Source organism: Falco rusticolus, chromosome 5 (genome assembly GCF_015220075.1).
Source record: "Falco rusticolus isolate bFalRus1 chromosome 5, bFalRus1.pri, whole genome shotgun sequence".
Lineage (NCBI taxonomy): Eukaryota > Metazoa > Chordata > Aves > Falconiformes > Falconidae > Falco > Falco rusticolus.
In genome coordinates, this window is record NC_051191.1 from 5,287,277 (window position 1) to 5,312,832 (window position 25,556).

Consider the following 25,556-nt stretch of genomic DNA (forward strand, 5'->3'; position numbering starts at 1 on the left):
CGAAGTGCTCTCTCGTGTGCACCCCTAACCCCCTCAGGGTCTTTCTTTCCCTTTTCCTGATGCCGTCACAGATTCTGCCCTCAGTCAACCATCTTTGCTGCAAGTTCCTCTAAATTGTAAGTGGGTAACCTTCCAGCTTCTGAGGGACCCCTTTGCCAGAGGAACTCCTGGGGACGTCGCCCCTATTTTTTGAAACTGAGGGGCTGCTAGATGAACAGAGGACTGACTACAGATAGGATTCTTTGTTCATAGCAGAAATCCTGTTTTACCGGTAACTATTTTTAAGGAGCCTTATTACAAAATACCTGTAGTTCTACATTCACGTTCCTGTATTTTATTCTCTGTCAAAAAAGACTCCAAGTTTAGGAACACCGCGCTCTGTGTGTGTGTGTCACATTGGGAATTTGGACCTTAGCCTGCTCACCTGCTACCCTCCTTCTCAGGGATCCTGAACATACAGGCACCATTTGAACCATTTTCCTGAAATCGGTTTCACTTTTCCCTCTCTCTGTGCATGTGGCTGTTCATCACATGCTGAAACCCCACACATACCAGCCCAAAAGGACGGGTCAAGGTCTGTTGTATTGACAAGCAGAGACGGTCTCGATCGCTCAGCTTCAGCTGGCAGCCTGCACTGTCTGCACCATGTCAGTCAGCTGGCCAGCTCTCAGAAGTCCTTTAACCTATAAGTATAGAGGTGAGGCAGGGTTGAGAAGATTAAGGGATGAGACCTACCGTTTCGGTGAGGAGAGAAGCTGCCTAGAAGTACTACCAGCTGTCCTTTGGAGACCAGCAGTGCTTGTACCTGCAGTGTGTTTGGTTCTGTGATCCACTCTTCAAATTAAGTCACAGCAGGGAGAGGATGCTGGGGACATGCTGTGGGTAGCAGGAGAAGTAGTGTTACCCCAGAGTGGTCATGGCCAAATTCACCTCCTTCAGTGAGGTGGCCCTGGTGAGGTTTGTACCTGCAGACAGGTTTAACCTTCACCCACCGCACCACATGCCCTTGTTATGGGTTGGAGAACTGCAGTTTTGAGCTTTTCTTCTCCACTGGTGGGATATCACGGTCACTGGGTAATGTCTGATCCCCATGGTATCATGACCTTCCATCTCAGGGTAAGTTTTGGCCTCTGGGTTGAAAAATCACAACTGTTTTTTGACCTCTGTTTTGTTACAGTAAAGTTACATCAGCTCACCTCTACTGGCTTCTTGCACTATGCTAGGAAAAAGTTCAGCAAGAGCTGGAACTATCTCTCTGGCCTAGGTTTGAACCTTATTATAAATACAAATATCTCCCCTTTTCAGCATAGTCAGGAGAGGTAGGGTCATCTTTATACCTGATATCTCAAGCAAAGCAGTGGGTAAATATCAAAGATGTTAAGACAAGGCAAACACATCCCTTTTATGTTTGTGGGCAGCACTAATGACACAGGGTGAAATTTATCCTCTTATCAAAGGTCAACACAAGACTAGGCATTACTTCAAAGGGGCATTGATCCTACAACTGGCTCCTGGCACTGAGCTGGATATCACCAAAGTCCAAAACTTAAGAGAACAGATAGATTTTATATATCTGTGTAAAAAATAACAGAGTGGTCAGATACACACACACTTAGCAATCCGCACCAGCTATTTTGATTTTTCTGTGACAATGTATCGTTTTTTATCTTGTGTTCACATATTTTGGACAATTCTTCCTAGCCAGCTGTCCCTCCCTCCCACATAATCAGTCAAAACATCCATGCTTTTCTCAACTACACAATATTTACTCAAGCTTTGTGTTTACCAAGAGGAAGCTGACCATTCAGTGACTGTTTAGTACTGCAGATACCGCTTGGTTTGAAGGGGAAAGCAAGAGTGAAGGCACCAACAAAGCCATTCTTTCAGGTCTCGGTGATTAATAATGACAACTATCTAATGTTTTCTACCACGTTCAGCCAATGGTCAAAGATACTAAAAAGTTCTTGCAGATGGGGAAAATGTGAAAGGGAAACGGAAGCAAAGCCATTGCAAGAACAAGTTAAAAACTGGGGTCTTTTTGTTAGTGGTCACATGCATAAATGTGTCACTGCAGAGGAGGCATGGGATTTTTATACTGGAAGTGTGATCAGGCTGAGTGTGAACATATACATTGTAAATACTGTAGGAGAAGATATGGCATCTGCAGTTGTTGGTTGTTTTTTTTTCTTTTGTATTTTCTTTCTGTGGTTATATTTGAGCAGGGTGTGCCAGTATTTGCAGTCTGAGGAACAGCATCAGAACGTCTAGTATTCCTGTCTACTAGCAAAAATAATGAAAACACTTCAGCTAATTCACTGTACCTTCATGTGCATTAGTCACTGGTCCCTGTGCACTCTAATTATAGATTGCCTTGACATTACAACTGCAGGGCACAAAGCAAAGACTTTACAAAAGTTGGTTTGGTATCTCTTTTTTTCTTCCTAGGCTAAACGGAGAAGCTGCTTTAAAAATACAGATCTGTGCTTGAAGCTGTCCTGTTCTCAGAATGTGCCTGTGGCAGTTAATAGGATTATGGTGGTATCAGCTGAGATGGATTAGGAGGTGCTTTGCTCAGGATAGGTAAACCTACCTGGTAGTGTTTTCTTGCTTTAGTCGAGAAAATCAGATATTTTTTTTGATCCACAGGAGTAAGACATAGAGAACGTTCATATAACTGAGCTGTCTTTTTAACCTGAGTTGCTCTAAATATATAACCAAGGGCAGCCTAATCCCATGTGCTATGGCTCACTGTGCAATTTATTAAACTGTTATAGTCACGAGATTAAGTCAGAAATCCCTTGTTCAGTCATGTACACAATTGCTTTGGGGGCTCCAATAGGTCAAACTCTGACAGTGTCAAGCATAATTATCTCCTGAATATATTCACACCCCCTGCAAAAGCCAGTGTTTGTTTGATTTTGCCTTATTTAAGAGTGTATTCATTAGCTTACAACCTTTTGCCAGGCTTTCTAAGCTTCAACTGAATGACTAAAATCTGCAAGAAACACAGATTCCCTGATGATTTTATTATGACATAAAACATATTGAAGGAAAATTTCCTTAAAAAATTCAAGACATAATGTTTATTTTTGCACACTGATGCAGACATGTCTATGTGATGGGGCCCATGGTGGTACACATGCAGTAATGCACGTTAACTCGTTCTTTTTTTGAGTTAGTGGTTTTATGCATATGTGATGAATTTTAATCCCCCACCTTATAATGCATTTAGAGCTCATAAAATGTGACAGCTACTGATGCTTTCCACTAGTGCACTTGGGTGGTTGGTCCATGTACTATTCAGGTGGAAGGTTTGTACAGTGCAAATGTGAAATATCAATAGCATAACTGAAGAATTAATATTACAATGACTGAGACAGCTGGAAACACTGTGTTAATAAGCACGCAGCCGAACACAGCTGAGTTGTGGTAACCTAACAAATTGCCACCTATCCGTTGAATCAACACAACCTACCTTGTGTCTGCTTCAGCTTTGGAGAAAAATCATTAATGTAAAGCTCTGACTGACTTATTGTCTGCCAGCTGAAGAAATAGTGTTTTTCTCCCACATTTTATTAATTCATTCTCTGTGATCACAGTAAGCATGTATCAATAACTAACTAAATAACACCTTTGTGCTGAAACAGTTACTTGCTACCTGTGTGGTAGTTTGATTCTGGTAGCTTGTGATCTTTGTTCCTTTCACTGATGGGAAAGCACAGCTACTTTGAGGGAAGACATCTTTTGAACTTATGCTCAAGTTGATACTACACAAAATGATATTTGTGAAAAACCATAGCAATGCCTTCGTATTTATTTTGAGCCCAAACCGTTGCATCAGTGCTGCTCTGTACTCCCCTCATTAATTTTTTATAAAAGATTATTTTAAAAATAAAATGTATTTCTCAAAACAAAAAGTCTGGCAGCTAAAGACCATACAAGAAACTAAGTTCATATACATTTTAATAATTCTTTTTAAAAGAAGAAAACCAAATATAAAAAAAATTGCGCATATGTACAATGTAAATCTAGTACAATGAAAATCTAGCACCATATGAATCACTGAAATGGCACCAGTATGTGAAGAAAAGTCAGTTACAAAAGTCATACAAACCCATTTATTTCAGAATGCCACCACATGACAGATTCATTTCTGACTTCCACCTAACTATTGGCATTCACTAAGAAAACAAGAATGAAAAAGGGACTAAGAACCTTTCCCCTATCAGTAAAGAATAGTGACATCTGTGAAACACAAGTAGAGGTCCATGAAATATCAGCAGAATTAGGGTTCGTGGGGACTGGGGATGGGGCCAGTGAGTGGGGAAGGGTCAGGGTGGAGTTGGGCAGGGAGGATGGAAGCAGCCCCCTGGGTGGGCTGGGACATGGCTTCTGGGACAGCTGGTGGGAGTAGGGAGGAGCTGGTTTTACTGAACCATGCAAACGTTCCTCTTGTGAAACTCCACATAAACGTATGAGGTATGTTTGGCACATGATCAGAAATATGAGTGATCATAACTAGACCTGTTTGGAAAACAGAGATCCATTTGTCTTAACGAAATGGTTTGGAAAATATTTCCCTTTTGAGTTGGGGTAAAAAGTAAAATGAACAATCCTCCCTCCCTCCCTGCTCCCGCTCCCAACATTACATGTAATTTTTTATTTACTTCAACAGAAAGAGATTTCTTAAAAAAATAATAATGGTGTTTACAGAGAGTTTTGGCTTGCTAGTTGTCTGCCTGCCCAGAAAGTACTGCTCAGTTTCCTCTTCCTTTCCATAAGTGAAATTATTAGTTTTCAGCTGGGGTTACTAGCAGTTAAATGTGAAATCTTTTTGTCCTGCTCCTCTTTGCTGATGCCCATTCAGGGAGTTTTTGCAGCTTTCCCCAAAGGCTGAAATACAGGGGGCCATAACATTGGTAGCTGTAACTCACTTCTCAGTAACAGAATAGAAAAATGAAAATAGCCATTGGAAAATTAAATTTTGTGGAACAGACGTTTTCTGTTTTAATGATAATAACCTTGATGAAAAATTGCTGGCTAGCTTATACCTCAAGTCTTCTACAAATATGTCAGATATTCCATTTTGTATGTTTACCTCTGATAGAATCATAGAATCATGGAATCATTTAGGTTTGAAAAAAACTTTAAGATCATCAAGTCCAACTGTTAACTTAGTACTGCCACAGCAGGATGGAAGCTGACTCTCTACAAAACTTATTTTTTACATTAAATTATGTATTTTAACGCTAGAATGTCCCTTGACTCACTACGATAGTGCTGATTCAAGATCAGCAAATTATCATAAAGGTAATGGAGTAGTAATGTTTTGTGGCATTTCCCAGTTTCTCTTTGGTTACATCAGGAAAGGGCAAGATGCCTGTCTTCTTCTGAGTAATTATTTTTGATTTGTATCTGATGCTTCACTCATTAAGCTCTGAGCTTTCTGAGATGACAGATCAGGAAGTTTTTATGGGATTTTTTGAATTTTAATATGCTAGATATTCAGATGATATACAGACACCCACTTGCACATGTATGTGTGTGCGCCATATGAAAGAACAGCAAATCTTTGAATAGTGATTCCAGTCAATGAAATTCTTATCAAATATTTGACTTTCTTGCATTTTCAAAACATCTTTTTTACAATGCTGGAGTTAAGGTTTCAGAATAATTTCTTTTTAAACCCTGCTTTCATATATTCATACTTACGTTTTCATTCACAATAATACGTATTGTTATAATGCTATTCATTGATGCATCAGGTATTTTCCTGAAAAAAATGTAGGAAAATAAAATAAAAGTTCATCTAAAAAAGAGTTTATGGGTTAGGCTTCAGGTATGAGATGGCCAGTTGATTATCAACACTGTCCATTTAATGTTAATATTGGATATGACTGTAACGATATGTGAAATAGCTCTTCATTCTGCGAGGGGGCTGGCCAAGAAGACTATCTTACCCCTTCTTCATATCATACCTAAAGCTTCTCCAAAAGGCATTGCTTAGATTAGTGTAAGAAATTTTCCCCTAAAAATGTCAAATGCGTCTTATATTTTACTCTCATCTCTGTATCCTCTCACTTCTCTCTCTGAAACTTTTTACTGAGTTTACCAATTCAGTTACAATTGGGAAAATTTTCAGTCAGAAACTGTAATCCGTTCTGTTCACTTTTTTTTTATGAGATAATGTTCGTAAGGACAGAAGTCAGTAACAGACACTACAGAAGCCAGGAGAGAAAATGGACTGAAATGGAGATGGGAAAAGAATCAAGAAAACAATTATCAACTAAGAAAGGCCATTGCATGAAAGGATAGTAGAGGTTCACTCCCCTTTGAGAGAAGGGAGAGTCAGAAGAGAAAAACATGAGCACGAACAGGCCCATAGGAACCCATAAAGTAATTTGTGGTTAGAAAAGGGTACGTCTCACAGCTGAAGTATCCAAAGGCTAAAATTAGTAATAGAGCAGAGGCATGACTGTGAGCATAGTGCCAGCGATGAACTACAGTGAGAAGAGCGACTGAGTCTCAGAAGTGCTGGAGAAGTGTTTTGCTTGAATTCTTCTGTTTTGTCCTGCAGTGCTGGAGTTTTCCTTCCTTTGAGCAAAAGAATCATCACAATGAACCATCAGCATATACCAAATCAATCACATGAGAGAGATGGGAAACGAGAGACAGACAACTGGATACTGAAATGATACATAGTCTTATTCCTCCATGAAATTTTTGCTGTAGTATCCTCTTTATCTTCATAGCAGACTAGCTTCCTTAGTTCTGTACTTTTGAGAAAGCACTAGTGCTATTTTAGCCTCTAATTCGATGTCTCTTCATGTATATAGTACAAATTTGGGGAGCATCAGATTAATATTGTCAATGTCTTGTCTTCCACGTTAGAAAATATTTTTGTTGAGGTGGTGGTGCAGTTAAAGGAACATATTCATCAAATCACAGGCACATATGATTTTGATAAAGGGAGAAGAATTTTTTTTTTTCCTTAAAAACCCCAGCACATCTAGTTACATACCATGATTGGGCAAATGCACGTGTCAAGCTATGTTTTTGAAGATAGCAATAAAGATTTGTGATCTAATTCTGTAAATCTATGTCAAACTGCTATAAATTTAGGAATAATTTGCTTTGATAGCTAACTGGAAAATTAGTGTGATTCCTAACAAGAAAGAGCATGTTTATAACAGAAACTGCTGTGATAAAATGCCCTAAGAACTAAATATCCTGGAAAGAATTTTAATTCTTATAAAGATAAGTAATTGAAAGAATGCTAATTCTCTCTTTACTAGGAATGATTAGGAATGACTGTGCACATACCAAATGTCTTGAAAAGTCTGATAGTATTTTTACAGGAAGGCTAATGAGTGTTTTTGGATTGTTTGTTTGTTTGGTTTTTTTTTTTTTCCTCAGATGTGTTAATACACTCCGGTAAATAAAGACACATAAGGAAAATGAATGTTACATTGTGGAACATGGCCCCACATTTTTACAAAGAACCGTTACGAATAAAACACTGAAACATGCCTAGCAGTGTTGGAGTCATTGCAATCAGATGTTAGGCAGGCAAAGAACTCAGCAGGAAGAAAAGGATGTCAATAATTTGGTGGTCAATAAGTATTTCCAGAATTACAAATGGAATTTGTCCTTTTTTCAGTCTACAGTCATGATTTTTAAAAAGCAATAAACCCGAAACATTTCTAAGGGACATAAATCAGTTGCACACTAATGACGTAGGAAAAAACATTCTTTGCATTTCAGACAATTTCAGAAGTTCCTTACAAGTAACTGGATGAATGAAGGGTAGAAGTTGCTGCTAAGCAACTTCATCTATCTTCTTCTGTCTTGCATTAAAGAAGAGACCAAAACACAGAAGCTGGTTGATAACTATGAAAAAATGAAAACAGTCACAGCCGGACAACAGGAGAAGACTGTGGGGTTAGGTGACATTTCCAGGTATGCTCCCCCAAGATGATAATTTTTTCATTTGTTTTTTATACACAGCGATGATTACTTTTATGGCATTAGACATATTATTTCTTAGTTTTTAAATAATATCAAAAATTCTTTTCAGGGACTATCATGTTTTGTTTGAATGATAGATTTATACGTTTCAAAAACTGATTTTATTTTCCTAATCACTATTCCAGTAATGTACACTATTAAACAGAATTATACATATTTTATTGTATCAGAAGCTTTAATTTTGGGGAAAATTTCTTAGAAATGTGATACTTATGCAGATACAGGATACAGGAAAAAACCCAGAATTCTGTAGTGTACACTACTGGTGTATCCTGTGAAGCTGGTATAAACTTCTGGACATTTGAATATGATACAATTCTTCCAAATAAATTCATGATTTTTTTTAAAACTATGATTTGTGCCTAATTATAATAGTTCTGTTGTCCATTAAGGGCACATACAATCTTCATGTAATTTTTGTCTTCTGTGTCAGCAAAGTTGTTTTCTGTGTTCATTTTCCTGACAAACCAGAAAAAGAATATGTACCACTTCATTTATCCAGCACAAAATTATGGCATTAGCCACATCTCTCAGTCCGGAGTTGCGAGCCTGTTCTAAGGAGCTCTTGGGGCATTTTGAACTTACACAGTCCATGGGCTGTGACATCCCTGAAGCATATTCCACCTGCTAGGTTAGCAGCACATTCCACCTGCTAACCTGGCCACAGCGAGGTAGGACAGATATGGGGCAGGAAAGACCCCATGTGTGATGTTAACCCTGCCCTTCTTGCTCTTGGGGTAGTGACCAGGAACCGTGACAGGGAAACGTGGAAAATAACTCCAGTGTTTGTTTCTGTGTAAACCTCTGAACATGCTGTTTGTGTGGTTGGGTGTAAGGGTGGAGCCAGCTGACAGATTACAAGAGGGAAAATGGATATGTAACTGGCAATGTAGAATATTGCCATCCAGCCAGTCCGTGATTTCCCACGCTCAGGGACCCAACAAGGAGGGAGCTGGACACAACTCTCGATACACAGCCAGGTCAGGGGAGAAGAGGTTAGTGCAACAGAGAACACTGGCAAAATAATGCTAGCTCTGGGTCTAGCAGGTTAAGCCAAAAGGCTGCCCCTCTTGGCTGAGGGCAATCAAACACCTTATGTGCAGAGGTCCCAGCATTTCCAAGTGCAGGTGGCACCTATCTGTATGAAATGTTTAATGATGTGTGCTAGTAAAGCTGGTGTTTATACTGTTCTGGGACATAGGGTCCCTTTGCAGGCTCCACATACACTCTGTGCTCTTTTATCTGGTGAAGCTCAGTGAATGAAAAGAAATAAAAGAACTGTTACTTTGCTTGAAGGTAAATTCACTGCAACCAGGGTGCCAAATAACTGTGTAGGTGTTAAACTAATCCAAATGCATCTGAAGGAAGAAAATTGCTTAAAGGAACTGCATAATTCAACATAACCACCTAACCCTTCTTAAGATTTCTTTCTCCTGCAGTGATTTACTATAGGAATGCATTATTTTATCTCAAAGTGCTCAACAATCACAACTGTCACTGATCCCTTTTACAGCAAGAGGTCCTTGTGAAGCCCTTGCCAGGTCATCTTCCCACATGCCTGCCTGTAGACCTTCAGACAGTGAGTGGGACACAAGTGATGATCTTTTCTAATACTTTATATTAAAACAACTTGTATAGAATCATGTGAGAAAGCTGCGACCCAGGCAAGAACAGACCAGAGCTCTTCTGTATGGCAATATCTACAAGAGCCACAAGTGTCCTTCTTAATCCTGAAGAATCCTTCAAGCCTTCTGCAAGGAAGAGTATGCCAGGGAAACCTTCAGTCACCAGCTCTGGCCACCATGCCCTCAGCCATCCTCCTTTGCACCGTCCCACCTGTGCAGCAAAAGGACAGACATTCCTGAAAAGCACCATGCTACGTCATGAAGGAATGTCTTGGTTCTATTTGCAAGCGTATAGTATGGTGTACTAAAGCCTTGTACTATCTTTGTGAAATGTGTGGAGAAGCCTGCTTTGAGTCTCTGCTTATATGGAGATGGTGGAAAAGCACTTTGTTCATGTGGTTCCCCCGGAGCTGTGGATGAGCCCCTGAAGCCACACAACACATCTGAGGGAGACAGTCCTCAAGGAAGGGAAGGTGGCTTAGCTCTCCCTCCCTGCTCCCTTGTAGGGGAGGGTTTCTGCTCAAGAGCAGGTGTTGCTGGTTATTTAGTTGTGGTGTCCCAGTGTTTGTGTTCAGTTGTTATTTTGGCATGTTGCCACAGCTTTGCTGACAGATGGGAATGACACGCACCTGTACCTGGGATGCAGACAAATGGAATTTCGTGTAAGGCACTAGAGCAGGGGTGCTCAAACTATGGCCCGCGGGCTGGATACGGCCCCCCAGGGTCCCCAATCCGGCCCCCCGGTATTTACAGACACCCCCGCCGGGGGTTGGGGGGGGAACCAAGCAGCCGCAGATGGCTGCCTGCCGCTTCATCCGCGCGCCGGCCCCCTGGTTAAACAGTTTGAGGACCCCTGCACTAGAAATATTTATCTTCCAGAGCTTTCTTCTTGCTGAATTTCAAAGGCCTACTGTAATCAGTGAAAACGCAGGAACATTCAGCTGAAGGTCAAAATCAGATTTATTTTATCTGATGAGAAATACTTGGCAAAGCATAGTTCTCTCACTAAAAATATATAGATATGAATATATGTAGTTTTAGTTACAGAATTCTTTTTTAGCTGCTCAGTAAATGAAGGTCTTAATAATAGTATGTTTATCCTTTTCCCCCAGCATCTTTTACTGCTGTCAGTGAACACCATAGTAGAGACCCAGACTTTGTCCATGACATGGAGTATGATGACACTGAAAAGCTCCTCTCCTCGTAAGTAAGGACGATGGCAGCTTGGTAGATTGGAGATATGAAACAGATGGTTGAATTTCTGGTTTAGATTTAAAATTACTATCTCTTTCTCAAAAGTTTGTGTTTTTTTTTTTTTTTCTGGCTGCACATGGATTTGAGCATGGTTTCACATGCTAGAAAACACATGGGGAATTTTATGTTTGCATCAACTCCCAGCAGGATTTTATGTATGCACAGATGATCACATTATTCACATTTGTTGGACTGGGAGTAGAAGTGTAACCCTCCATGGAGTGAATGCAGGGAATTTAGAATATATCTCAAGCTCTTCTGCACGTTTTCATTCAGTGTTGCAATGTTCCGGGAAAGCTGTGGATTCACCTCAGCGCACTGCCTTGGAAACATCAAGCTGGAGAATTGTATTTAAACCAGAAAATTCTTAGGACTGTTTGTTTTTGTGAGCATTTCCTTTTTAAAAGCAAGAAGTGTACAGCCAAGCCATCCAAAGTAAATAATTTGTAAAAGACACATCTTTCAGGTGGCGTAAGTAGTAGATTTCTGTTCAATCATGTGAAATATAGAAGTGACTATAAGGCTAATGGAAAAAAGAAAGAACACACTGAAAAATGGTCAACCTGCTTCTAAAAAGAGCTACTATACTTGTTTATATGTATATATATATATATAAAACTATAACTTGTTAATATGGCGTTGGGTTATTAAGTTTGTAGTCTTCACCAGGTAACTAATACCTGCTCTAAAGGCAACTAAACATATAAGTAGTTTCCCCTGGAGTCATTGGGTCTCTTTCCACTGACTCAGTGTTGCAGAGTAATGTACGTATTCCATTCCCCCAGCTGGCTTTAAAAAAATTTCGAACAGTCTGACAGATTAAAATGGTGCAAGTAGGCAATTTCCACAGAGGTAAACCCCTTCTGTTACAGTATTTATAAGGAACTTGTGAGAAGTATTTCCTAGTTCTGTTTCAGGTAATAAGAAAAAGGAAAAGAAAGAGGCTGGGAAAAAAACCCCAAAGCTGATACTAGATTTCAAGAATACGTCTTAAAAATTATTGAGAATTATCTAAAAAATTATCAAAAAAATGAGCACAAGCTATTTCTTTAATTTCTGGATCAGTGCTATTTTTCAATATAAATTTATGATTTATTGTCGAAACATTTCCTTCCTCCTCAAGACTTTTTCTTCAGCAAAACTTTGCATAGGAATTTTTTAACAGCTCTATATTGTGTGATTGCATTTACAATATATTTTTTTTAAACTGATAGAGTGAGACATAGTATTAAAAACACACACACCCACACCCATTTACTAATTAAATCACACTGGATCCCATGAGAAATAGTTGTTAGTAATGAAAATAAAGTATAATTTACTAGCCACGTAAGCACAGTGGGCAGGTCTGACATCAATTCTGTATGTTTGTAACTAGATGACCTGTAGATGTGAGAGTTTCAAGGGGACTGGCCAAGGCTTGCAGAGCAGAGCCTACCGTTTCTCATTTGACTGAGGTGTCAGACCTTTCAAAGACTTCATGTTGGCTTGAAAACTCACAGCACTGCTGTTTTAGTGCAAGCCCTGATAGATGTTGCATTGAGCAAGGGCTGAACAACTGCAGGAAACGGGGTGACACCTATGAAATGACCATTTGCAGCAGAGGTAGCAAACCACTGTGCACTTGAGGCAAGACCAGCAGAGGGAAAGAGGTACACAGTCACCTCCTTCTTATGTGGGAAGGTGGGGCTGGGCTATCTGGGGTAATGGAAACATTTGGTTCACACAGGGAAGACCCAAGGGAAGGAGAAGCACAGAGGCAGCCTCCCTAGGGCCAAGGTGGCCCACTAGCTGGATGCCCACGGTGCTCTTGCGTGCACCAGCTCCCATGGGTTCATTTGGGGAGTGCAACCAATCTGTTGCCCCAGAAGGGCTTGCTGGAGCACCTCCTTTCACCTTTCTGTTACTGAGGCTGGCACACAGACTGAAAGCAAGCTCTGGGACCTGGGACCATACCCTTCCACCTCCTCACCCTTCGTCCATGGCATTAGTCACATCTTTTCAATAACTAATAGCAATTTGCATACTCTGGGCTGGGAGCTGTGCTACAGGCAGATGGGGAGAATCCAACATGGGAGGACATTTCCTTTGTCACTTTTTATTGAGAATCAAGCTTTATCAGCAAAGATATAGTTCCTAGTAGTTAAAATAACCCATGAGGTGACAACTGTAACCCCAGGGCTTACCAAAGTGCTCAGGAGCCGTGGCCTCCCAGACTTGTCCTTTATCTCATGTTTCTCTCAGGAGTGATGAAGTTTCCCTGATCACTGACCCAAACAGAAAGTAAAACTTGTCCACTGTGGTCTCCTTCTTTTCTTGAGAGGGAGCAATGATCTAGGGAGCAAAGATCTAGACTTACTAAATCATGTTAGTAATGCGGGAGATGAGAAGTTGCACTGTTTGCGAAAAATCCTTGGCTCAGGTTTCATGTCCACCATCATGTCCATACGGCATCTAACACAACAGGGTACAAGACTAGCTGGGGTCACTGGGTGATACCACAGTATACAATTTAATCACAAACATGTTGCAAATTTGTTTTTTAAAAGACTGCTTTCAGAAGCATCACTGACAGCAGAACAACAATATAGCAGCCTGAAGCCCAGTGGCAGGAGGAAGGAGCAGATGTTTAGCTCTCTGCAAATTTCTAAAGGTTTTCCCAATAATGAATAGGAATCACTTTAGCAGAATGAAGGAGAGCAGAAGCATGAGTAACTGCATGGAGTTAAGTAAGGGCAAAAGTTAACTGTCTGGATAACCTCTGTGACAGCAAAATCTACAAGTCTGTGGAGAATTTTCCCAAAGGAAATGGTGAAAACTTCTCTGATTGACATACGTAGATAGAATATTCTAGCGGTTTTCTCCAGATGTGATTTACAGTACAGAAAAAAATACCTCAAAATAGAAAGTTCTTTTCCTTCTCAGTTTACCATTTTTTGTTTTTCTTTTCCTTTGGACAATCAACTACAAAATCAGAGTATGCAAATACAATATATATAAGACAACTTTTCCATTGAAGCTATACTGGCTGGTCTTTCCACCTTCTCATGAACTCTCAAAAGAACCGTAAACTACCTCCTGCCCCTCTTATGCTCCATTGTGAATAATAGTGTAGAGAGTACCTTAATTATGACTTGATTTTTAACCTGGTGATACAGCAAAGTTAAGACCTTGGTCAGTTTACAGATCAGATTCATATTCTATTCAGTCATATGAGAGTCATAATTAGGGTATTTATCTAAGGATATTTTTTTTTTACCTCAAAGTTCAGGTTATTCCACATGAAAATACTGTGTACAAGTAGGTAGTTCTTGCCAGCAAAACATTTTGCAATGTGATGCAGTGGTTCAGTATGTTTTTGTAGAAGGTGACCTTCGTAATGTGAAATTGTAGGTTTAATATTTTGCTTCTTCTTAGGCAGATGATTAAGGTCTCAGATGGGATATTTTCAGGAGCCAGCGCAGTCAAGAGGTTAATTAAAATGAAGAATATTTTGTGAGTTGTAAAAGTCTGTAATTACGTAGAACCTTTTTCTATTTTTAAGCTATTCTCAGACATCCCGATTTTTGTTTATAGTCTGAAGAACAAGATGACCTGACACTTTCTGCACTTGAAGACATTGTGGAGCTCATGGGCTGGCATCATTCTTCAGTAAAAGTTCGAGAATTTGATTTATATATACTTTCTACAGTGATATACTAGAAACAGATAACTACAGATTCCAATAACTTCATCTTTCTGATAGGGTTGTTCACTGTAGTCAAAGACACTTCTACATCTGGTTTCACCTCTAGTAAAGCCAAAAAATATACTTGCCTCCTTACTGACCTTCCATTATTAGAAGACAAGGCAAAAAAGTATTATTTTCCCCCTGTTCTACGCACCATTTTAAGTATGACCCTACCTCTTACTTAATTCTGCTCTGATGCACAGATCTTTCAGCTATTCAGGCATATACTTGGGGGAAATAGTGAGTCTGATTTCAATAATGGCAAGAGCTCTGTAAAAATCACCAGGGCAATTGTATTAAGCTCAAGCTGCTGCTTTCTCATAGTAATGGTCTGGAAGTAAAATAAAACCAAACAACCCTAGACACAGCTATTTCTTATGGCACAGTCTATTGTAGGTGTTTACTTCTACCCAGCAGGTCAGCCACATATTTTACAGAGCCAGTTCTTGCAGTCTCTCTTTTTTTTTTTTTTTTTTTTTTAAAAAAGGCATTCCATAAAAGGAGAGAGTACAAACATAACACCACATTCGTCATATAATTTATTAACACGTAAATTTCTACCTGCAACTGAAAGACCTGTCAGATATCAAGGATTATTGAAAGTCTACCTTGCAAAACCCCTTCCATGCCGTTACTTCCAGTGAAGTCAGTACTACTAAACATTCAGGTGATATTCATCCATGTGAAAATCTTTAAGCATTTTTAAAGTTGATTTCAAAGACCAGGAAGTTTCCAGACATGGAAACAGACATGCCTCTGTCATACCTAATGAATGACATGCCTCAGAGGTCTAGAAGCTGACATTGTAATACACACATCTTTGAGTCTGAAACCTTTGCTGATGAACTAGTTTGAGTTCAATTGAATCATAAGTTCATTTTCCCTTGCACTAGGTATCCATTATAAACTGACGGGTGGCTGTTCTATAGAAAACAGATAATGTCCTTGTTCACATTTTTATTTTTATCCATTGCAATATTTATATATTTTTGGTTTTTAAAAAATAGTTGCTTTGATTATCTGCTATTGACAGATATCATTACGTTATCAGTTTTATTAGTGTGGCAGGCATGATATAAACCAAAAGATATAATAAATGTCTTTACAGAACATTTAAGCAGCTTGAAATCCTAGGGAGGCTGAATGATAAATATAAAATGCTGTTGGGTTTATGATTTCAAAGTATTACTTGCTGAGAATCAAATGTGTTCCATTATATTAGGAGGTCAGCATCTACTGAAGAAAAAGGCATAGGAAATCCAGCCTCCCTCATGAGGGCTGGCGTGTCTTGGGAAAACCCAGACAGCGCAGGCAGGAAAAAAAGCCATATTTACTTCACTAATTAATAAAGACATTTCATTTCTTTGAGATAAAATTATGGGTTTATAGGAGGAAAGGCCTCCTTGCTGTAGTCTTGAACTGACAGTCTTATAATATAAGTCTTGGCCTTGTTTTAATGAGATATTTCTGACATGTGGCCACTGTGTCAGTCGGATCAGTTTTTTGCATGCACCTGAGCTGCATTGATACACTGCTGGCTGTGGGTGGGTGGCTTCTCCCTCAGCAGTGCAGTATGGTTAACAAAGGCCACGCTTAAAGGAGTGAAATGGTCCCCCTTACCCCACAAACCAGTTATGCTCACCTACAGTTTCAGTCATTCATAGTCTTGACCACCTCTGCTTCCGTATTCCTTAAGGAATCAACTGATCAATATTTGTCTTAATTTCCATTGAGGCAAATGCTCATTGATTCCCTTTGGGCAAGAAGCAGGGCCAGCTGCACCCAGGACTGTGCCTAGGTTTATTTTACTGACTCCCAGGAGAGAGACCCCACAACCTTCCTGAGCAGCCTGTGCCAGTGCTTGGCCACCCTCACAGCACAAAAGTGTCCCTGATGTTCAGACGGCACATTCTGTCTTTCAGTTTGTGCCCATTGCCTTTGTGCCCGTTGCCTTTGGTCCTGTCACTGGGCACCACTGAAAAGTCTCCGGCTCAGCCTTCTCTGAACACTTCAGATATTTGTAAACATTAATGAGATCCTCCCTCTGGGCCTTCTCCAGGCTAAACAGTCCTAGGTCTTTCAGCCTCTCTTCACATGTGAGGTGCTCCACCACCCTCTGGGCCAAACTGTTCAGCCACTTTTCAATCCACCTCACTGTCTGCTCATCCAGCCCATACTTCATCAGCTTCTCTAAGAGGATGCTATGGGAGACTGTTGAAAGCCCTACTGTAGTTTAGGTAGGCAACATCTACTGTAGTCTAGGTAGGTAATGGTCACTGCTGAAGTGACACTCATCTACCAAGCCAGTTAGTTATTGTAGAAGGTCTGAAGTGACACTCATCTACCAAGCCAGTTAGTTATTGTAGAAGGTTATCAGGTTGGTTCTTCATATGGCTGGAATTTGCTTCCAGGATTAGCTGCTCCATCAACTTCCCAGGGATCAAGGGGAGGCTGACTGGCCTACAGATCTCTGGGAGATGTAGCTGTAGAAAGTCTTTTCAATGAAGTCAGGTAGCCCAGAAGACACAATGAAGTATTACAATAATAAAACAAGAGTTAATAAGCAATTGGTGAGGCAAGATTCAAATTCTCAGGGCAGGGGTCTAATAAAGAAAAACAAGGCAAAAGAAGTGCTACTGGAAAAATCAATGTAGGTGACAGCAAGCTGAGGCAAAGTTCGGACAACTGCTGAAATCGTTGTGTTCAGAAGGAACGAGGAGCCACAGAAACAGGAAGAAATTCTTCATTGCAGCTATTGGACATACACATTTAAGTAATATGCAACAAAATGTAACCTTATATGTCCTTAACCTATGTGCTGCTGCTGCTGCTAAACCAAATAAGCGCTTTCATTGCTGACTGTGATGTGCAGCAAGCATGGTCTGCAGTGGCAGGAAACTCATGTGAAAAAATGGGCAGATTAGGAAACGAAAACAACATTACAAATCTAAACAAACCAAAACCTAAACTGTTGGTTCTGTAAGCGTATGGATGTGAAATTTGTGAGAGTGTGTTTCTAAATTCTGTCAGGGAAAATATATTGTGATGTCCTCTGGAGGGGTTGGTTTAGTTGCATTTAGTATTGCTGATGCTTCATTAAGTCAAGCTGTTGAATTGGCAGAAGTGATGTGCTGTCTGGGTGAGGTGAAGTATCGTAATGCTGAAGTCACTAAAAATCACATGGCAACTGATACAGAATTGGGATGTGATTGTACATTAAAAAGGTTGTATCGTAGTTGCTTAACTGGCTTAAGCTGAAGTATGGATGAATATGTGCTTTATGTTAATGCTAGCTTTTTACAAGGCTAAGTTAGATGTTGAACTATGATAAGTAATGTGAAATTTAAGTAAAAATATATTATGGATAATTGCATAAAAAGTTTAAATAAACCACTAGGCTTTAATTTTATTCCATAAAGATGCTGGTTTCTGATTCTCTAAGACACAAAATCTGCATGCAGTCATAGTGCATGAAAACTTACTTTGTGCTATGTGGTACATAAAAGATCTCAGAGAAGGCTGACCTCAGTGTACCCTTAGGCATGGTTACAAAGGATACTTAAATGCACACTTCTAGCAAAAATCCCAAGCAACAGATTTATGACAAAAATTGCCACGTGATAACACTTAATTCTCCAAACACAAACTGGGCAATAACATTTGTTTTGTGGTCCTTTTCTTTGTACAAATCAGGTGAACTTCTAGCTTTATTCTCAGTCTTGTTTTGAAATTGAATACGGATTCAACACAGCAACGTACAGAAAAACCTCAGAAAAGAAGTTAACTAGAACCAGATGTTGAGCAAGATGCCACACACGGAGAAACCCACTTTAAACAACCACCTTACTGTAGTTACTTGAGTCAGCTCAGTTTATGGCAAACAGAAAGGAGCTTTTCTTAGTTGCTATAAACTGGTGCACATACTTCAGCACGTGAAACCAACACCCCCTTAAAAAACACAGCGATTGGTTGTAGGATTTAGAGTTTTATAATTTTGTGTCCCTGGTGACCAACTCTGGATGATACAAAAGCAAAAGCTTGGACAATCTACCGGATTCACATGACGAGTTCTGGTTTTGTTTTTCTTTAATCTGAATCTGAAAGATTATACCTTTGTTCTGTACATTCCAAATCAAAGTCTCTGATACTGCTAGGGGAAAAAAAATTAAATGGAAGAGATGCTGCCAGCTTCAAAGCCACACTTCAGACTGAATTTTTATCTGCTGTTACTACATGCAAGTAAATTAGCTGAAAGAGATTTGAGGAGAAAGATATTTTTCCAGTTCTTTTTACTTTGATTTTTTTCTTTCTTTTTTTTTTCTTTTTTTTTTTTTTTTTTAAATATACCAGGTACCTGGGTTTCTGAAACAGGTTGAATCCAATGTTATTTCTGCCTAATTTTTGACTGGATGTGCTTTGGACAATCTATCAGCTACTGTCATTAGAGGGGAAAGCAGGAAAGACCTCAAGAAAGCCTGAAATCCAGAATGGGTAGGACAGACAGTAGAATGGTTTAACAGAACTGGAGGTCAGAAAGCAATGTCACGGTTGATTGCCTGATGCCTTCCGTGCTGGGGAATGCCCTGCAAAGCACGGAATGGTCCCTAGGCCCAAGGCTTATGAGACTGCTGGGAAGCTCCTGGCACTGGTACAGGCTCCAGCTAGAAACAGTCCGTGTCAGATGTCTGGGTGATCTCCTACATCGTGCATAGGAGCGCTTCTGGTGCTCCCACATACCCTTTCTTTTATAGCCTTGCAAATATTAACTATGGAAATTAGTTGCTGGACAGAAATATGGTGATAGTTTGTTCTGGAGAATTCAATGAGGCTGCGGACCCAGACATCTGAGGGTGAATTTATTCTCTCCAATTCACAGCCTTCCTCTTCCAACTTCTTTGCAGTCTGTAAGGGCAGTCACTGATTATCCACCGGGTGGCAGAATCACAGGACATCTAGCTGGTTAAGGAAACACAATGTCTCCAGGATCTTTTAGGGTTAGATGAGATACAGGCGTTTTCATACCACAGGGCTTCAGGGATAACGAGAACATGAAGTGCAGTGCAGCTTTTACAATATTTTCAGCTACCAAAAGAGAGGGGCTCATAGTTTCTCACAATCGATCAGATATTTCCAAGCCAGACTGTCTTAACCATCCTGCTCAAACGTCTGAATGTACAGTCTTCAAGGATTTTCTGCAGAAACCAAATGAAATCCATAAAAACAGTGAAGTCTAAACTGACCAGTTCAAGACATGGTGAGACAATGAGTTCTTATAATGAAATGGTTACAGATTTCATTAAGACACATTTTGCATGTTTGTGGGGTTTTTTAGACATATGATTCATATTATTCTTTTACAGTGATTTGTCTTGCTAACCCATGAAATGTTATGTCTTCTAGGTAGGCCAGCAAAGGCAATTTCTCCCTGTTTAGGTCACTGATAAAAGTACACAGGACCAAAAAAGAGTATCGGAGGGATTTTGCTAGAAGAAGTTCCACTCATTAATGATTTCACATTGACAGTGTTTTAAGATTTCTCATTTAGCCACTGTTTTTAGTCTGTCAGACACATGCCTTGTTAGTGCCGTTTACTGCAAATGTTTTTTTTTTTTAAATCAAGTGTCCAGGCAATTAACTAGAAAAGTACAACCTTACAATAGCAACACAGTTCCATTTTCCAGATAGGTACAATGTTTCCATGAAATGTTTCCATGAAATGTAACAAGATTGTTGGCTCAGACCTTCTGCAAATAAACATACTAACTGTTCTTGCTTGTATCTATAACCTTAAATCCGTTGCTGAAACTCTAATTACCATTTCATAATAATAAATAAATCCCCCCTATTCTTTTTAAATATTGAAATAACATTAGTGATATCTGAGTCTGCTGAAGTTTTCTTGAATTTGTTTAAAGTAGTTTGTGGTGTTTGTCAGCCACCTTGTTAGGTTTTGGTTGAAGTAGAAATGCACTGCTCCAAAATTCCTTAACCTTAGCAGATGCTTCTTCACATCCTATTTTTTTCAAAACACGAGCTTCCTATTCAGCTGAGATAGTACATTTGAGTTCTTAGTTCTTGATGGAAAAAGCCTCTCCACCTTTTTTTAATTTCATTCAGTTTCACTATGTATATTTAATAACGTACTTTAATTGTTGTCTAGGGGTTTTGTTCTGTTATGTTTTGTTTGTGAAATACCTTCTTATTTGGACTGACTTTATAAAGTTTCCAAAATGATAAGTAGTAATCCTTCCTATTTACTTTTTTCTTTTTCCAGTTCTTACATACCAATTTCTGCTGATGTTATAACATTACTCCCATGTCTGTCTTTATGTGTATGATGTCTTTTGGTGTATGTTACGTTTATCCCTACAAGCACAATCAAGGATTTTGGATGCCAGTTGTCCTTCAACAACTCATAGTCTCTTTAAAACAAATCAGTCTAAGTTTGTAGTTCCCTCACTAATTCCAACTATGTGTAAAGCTTTGGCAATTGATACTGTTCAAGTCCCTGTACACGTATACCATTACTTATTGCAATATTCAGTAGAACATTGAACTTATATAATGATAGCCACCTGTGCTTGAACAGCCACATATTCTTAGGTTAATGACCAACTCTCCTTCATTCGATGAGATGAGATCCAATGTTGCATTATTCGGATCCTCAGAAAATTTATTATCTCTTGTTTTCAGAAGTAGTAAAGATGACTTTTTTTTTTTCCACTGGCCGTGCAAACTTTCAAGAAGTATCCATCACACTACAGTCATTTGTAATGTTTTCTTTTTCCTATGTGTTATCAATAAGTATTTGATGAGATAGTCACATCACTCTATCCTGAGATTCAGGTGATCTGTTCAACACCACAGTGTAACAGAGATCTGTTACCCCATGGGAGCTGACACCTGAAGCTTTATTCTGGAGTTCTTGGATTGACTCTACACTTCTGCAACACCTTCCTCACGACGTGCCCCACTTTAAAGGAGGGATTTAGAGCAAGAGCCAGTTTGGAGGATAATAGCTTAGAGGAAATTTGGGCCACAGAGAAAAAATGTACAAATAATCAAGACAGTTTGCATGGCAGTTAGAAATGGAGATCAGATAATGTGTCTCCAGCTTTTTTTATTGACCCTAGGACTCTCTTTCTTCTACAGTATTTGCAGAAGAGGAAAAGGAAAAAAAAAAGCTGTTGGACTATAAATTACAATTCTTTCTAATCTCATTCATAGCAGATTATTTGCATGGAAGATCCACAGACATCCATAGTGATCTATACCAAATTTTGAGTTTTTTAATAATTTATGCAGCGTCTGAAGAAAATTCACAAACCTATAACCCTAAAATTTGAAGTTGTACAAAGTTTCAGACAAGCAGGAACTGTTTACAGAATGTACTTCTCACTTTGAAATAATTTATTCCATATTTTGCTTGAATAATACTTGACATTCTTGATTTTGAGGATTACTGGCAGCATTGCCCCAAGAATGACATGAAAAAGCTACCTCTGTTCTTGCAGATTTCAGTATCACATACTTGCCCATGTGTACAATTGTCATAGTCATTTTTAATCTATGATCTCAGTATGTCTGAGTGGCTGATTAAGAAACATCATTTAACCCATCACTTTTAAAGGACTTATCAGATAGGAAAAATTGCTTACGTATCAAACAGTGACAGTCAGAACAATAGTTTGCTTAGTAGGGCAAAACTCTCTCTTATATTTCTTTCTGTTTTCCAAAATCAGCACTCATCACCTACCATCTGTGCTTGCTTTCTGCGCGGATCTTCTTCATTTGATTGACGTTCTTCCCAATGGCAGAACTTTCAGTGCATGTTAAGTTACACAAGAGAACCAATTTAAGCATCTCTTGTGTATAAATTAGCTAGAGAGTCTTAGAGATATGCTGCTTATCTGATGGCGTAATTGAGCCCAAAGCTCTATCGCTGATCTTTCACAACCTGGCTGTCAAAAAAAAAGTTTTTAAAAAAAAGGCAAAAAGGTGAGGGAGGGAAATCTCTTCATCAGAATTGTAACTGTCTCAGGTTCTCATAAACTACATTTCTTTTGCAGACAAATTAAGAGAAATTAAAATGTAATAGTAAAGCTCATGGTGTATTTCTGACAGAAAAGATGTACCACTGCAGTAAATGACAGGAAACTATGGGAAAAGGATAGCGTGTTATCCATACTCAACAAATTTAATTAGTAATTCTTTTCCTAATATTTTGGTTATGTAAACTTACATTTGTGACAAATGACTGTTGTTCCAAGTTGCTAATTAAACAGTTAAGCAGACACTTTAAGCGTGTTCTTAGGCAAAAGAACCATGAAATTTCCCAGTTTTGAAACAAGATTTGAAACACAACCACAGCAACCCTTGACTGCGTTACAAAAATATGGGACTGGCAATATACCCGAAACAAAACAAATTGGTGATCATACTCCTTCCCCCACATCCTGTCACATAATTCAATATCTCTGAATGTTTCACTGTGTCCATTGTAAATAGTTTGCCCTCCATGTTTCCAGAATTTAAAACTGATGCAGTTGTCAGGATTCCTGACAATGCTATGTTTTTAATATTCTTTCCAATACACTGAATCAGAGCATAATCCAATAACATATCTGCCATAAAATCGGTATGACCTCCGTTTCTTCTGAAGGTGTAGTGCATACAAATATATATGTATATATATCTCTCTCTGTCGTCCACAGTGCAGAGTCTTTCCCAAAAGGACAACCTGGAAAACAAGGATACGGCCCTTTTCTAGTAAGTTAAAAAATTAGTGATGAGACACTGGTGCTGCCATACTGTAAACGTGGCTCATCCCACATGGTAGTAAGGGGGACATTGCATTTTCTGTGGGGTTTGAAATCATTGTGGTACTCAGCTGTGTGACCACTCCACTCTGACATTAGCATTAAAAAACCCACACACACACAGATGAGGGCATTGAAGATTTACAAATAGAAGTATTTTGTCACTGAGAAATACAACAGAAAATGAGAGGATGGAAAATTTCAGACAAAGTTGTAAGGTACGCTGGTACTGTTTGCTGACACTATGTATATCAGAATGACATTTACTAGCAAACTTCCAGCATTTAGTTCCCCTTTCCCCATGCACCTACCTTCTAGATCTGAATTTTTACAACAGTCTCTGAGAAAACTGGTGGGATTCCAGAAGTGGCTGACTAAGGAGTTACACGTAATACATAGGACATATCTTGTGGGAATAACATTTACAGATCACTGTAGAATTTATATTTAATGAATTATGGTGTCATTGCTGTTATGCATGTCATATTTTAAAGTAAAATTAGCATTCTGTTTTACCTTCTTTCAGTGCAACCTCTTCTCTCTATTACAGGGGAAAAAAAAAAAAAAAAAAAGTAAGAGCTATATATTCAAGCTCTGGCTGGGATAGACAGACAAAAGATAGCTGAACTTTGCTATCAGTGTCCACCAACTGTATTCAGACACTGGAATACAGGAATCGGTACAGGGGATGTCACCTATGCAGCAGATAAACTCTGCTACATGGGATAGGGTGCAGTAAGATAAAAAGGAAAGGGACCACCTGCTCTCAGCAGCTTTGCGCATGTAGCCCCACATTCCTCCTGAAAAATTCTACCTAAATTGCCTCTTTTGGTGAGTTTATGATTTACTAATGTTGTGCTTAATTCCCTGTGTAAAAGGAATTATGTGTTTTAACCTTTTTGCTAGGATAGTTCCTCATTTTTGCAGGTGTTATTAATTGTTGCTTGTTATATATTATGGTGGCTCCAAAATCTCTGCACTGTTTATTTTAAACTAAATTAACTCTAGGTAGTAACAAATTTTGCCAAATAATCCTTACAGTAGAGAATGAATAATTTATTCATGCTCAAATTGATGACCTTGGCAGCCAGCCCCTTCAAAACTGTTTTTCAAAACATGTAATAATATCGCTTTGTTTTTGCACAGGGTCCTGTGTTCACTATGCATTGTACAGCAGTGCAGAATGACTTCCATCTACAGATCTAAATGACTCAGATGACTGGGTTTTCATTTAGGTCCATTCTCACTTCTATGGCCTGTAACAAGACAGATCTGATTTCATTTTAAGAAATCAAATGGCTTAAGTTGCACATTACTAAAAAAAGATACGTACGATGCTTTGGGGCAGCACAACTGAGACAGTCACATAGCATCAAGGCTAAGATTAGGCTTGGTCAGAGGATGGAATTTTGGAAATTGATGAACTTCCAGATGACAGCAAAACAGCCTGAGTCCCGGCTGTATGCTGTGCTGGCAGCCAGACCTCGAAATCCCCACTGACTCACACTGGTTTAGGAGATGCATGTTTGGGTAGTCAAGGGCTGGTGATGCAAAATACGGGTGCCTATCCTGTCCGGAGGCAATAAACCCTATATCTGGTGTTGTCCTGACAGCTGGCTGTCTGTTTTGCCTTGTCTTTTCCTCTCCCAGTGCAAGCCTGTGGCTTTCAAAGTGTCAGAGTACTAATTTCTTTAGATGCTGATGACCCTGCACCTATCCTGGGGGAATTTATATGTGATCTGTAAATCTGTTGGCATTATTAGTTACAGGCAGGTAAAGTCCTATCTCACAAAAGAATCTTTTGACAGAATTTACTCTTGTTCCCACCTTCCCTTCAATCTCTTTGTCAGGCATTCCTTAAGTGAGCTCCTGTCTCTGCATCTCTTTGCTTTTGCCTCCCTCTCTCAGTCTGAGATCAACTGTTACTCCCTTGAAGAGAGCAGTAAAATCCTGTGCTCTCCATTGACATTCATAACATTAAGCATGGCCAGATTTATAGTGTGTCCTTGTACAATTTTGGAAGAAAAAGTATTGTTCAGAAACCTTCATTTTCCACCATTCTTTAAAGAGGGCTGATAGCTACATTCACTCCCAGTCCAC

The 25,556-nt window shown here is 39.2% G+C and overlaps 2 long non-coding RNA genes across 4 annotated transcripts in view; one reads left to right on the top strand and one right to left on the bottom strand.

The window, feature by feature from the left end:
* Positions 1 to 1,061, bottom strand: part of LOC119148672 — a 21,249-nt gene extending 20,188 nt beyond the window's left edge. Inside the window, exon 1 of one of the 3 annotated variants that reach the window (XR_005104454.1) lies at positions 736 to 1,040. This is a non-coding gene — a long non-coding RNA (uncharacterized LOC119148672). Of the gene's footprint in view, positions 1 to 735 lie in introns of all 3 variants that reach the window. The other 2 variants (XR_005104453.1, XR_005104455.1) reach the window with 2 other exon arrangements.
* Positions 1,058 to 18,022, top strand: LOC119148674. Its single transcript, XR_005104457.1, has 4 exons — positions 1,058 to 1,116; positions 7,765 to 7,959; positions 10,766 to 10,856; positions 14,484 to 18,022. It is a non-coding gene; the product is annotated as an uncharacterized LOC119148674 (long non-coding RNA).
* Positions 18,023 to 25,556: the final 7,534 nt, after the last annotated feature.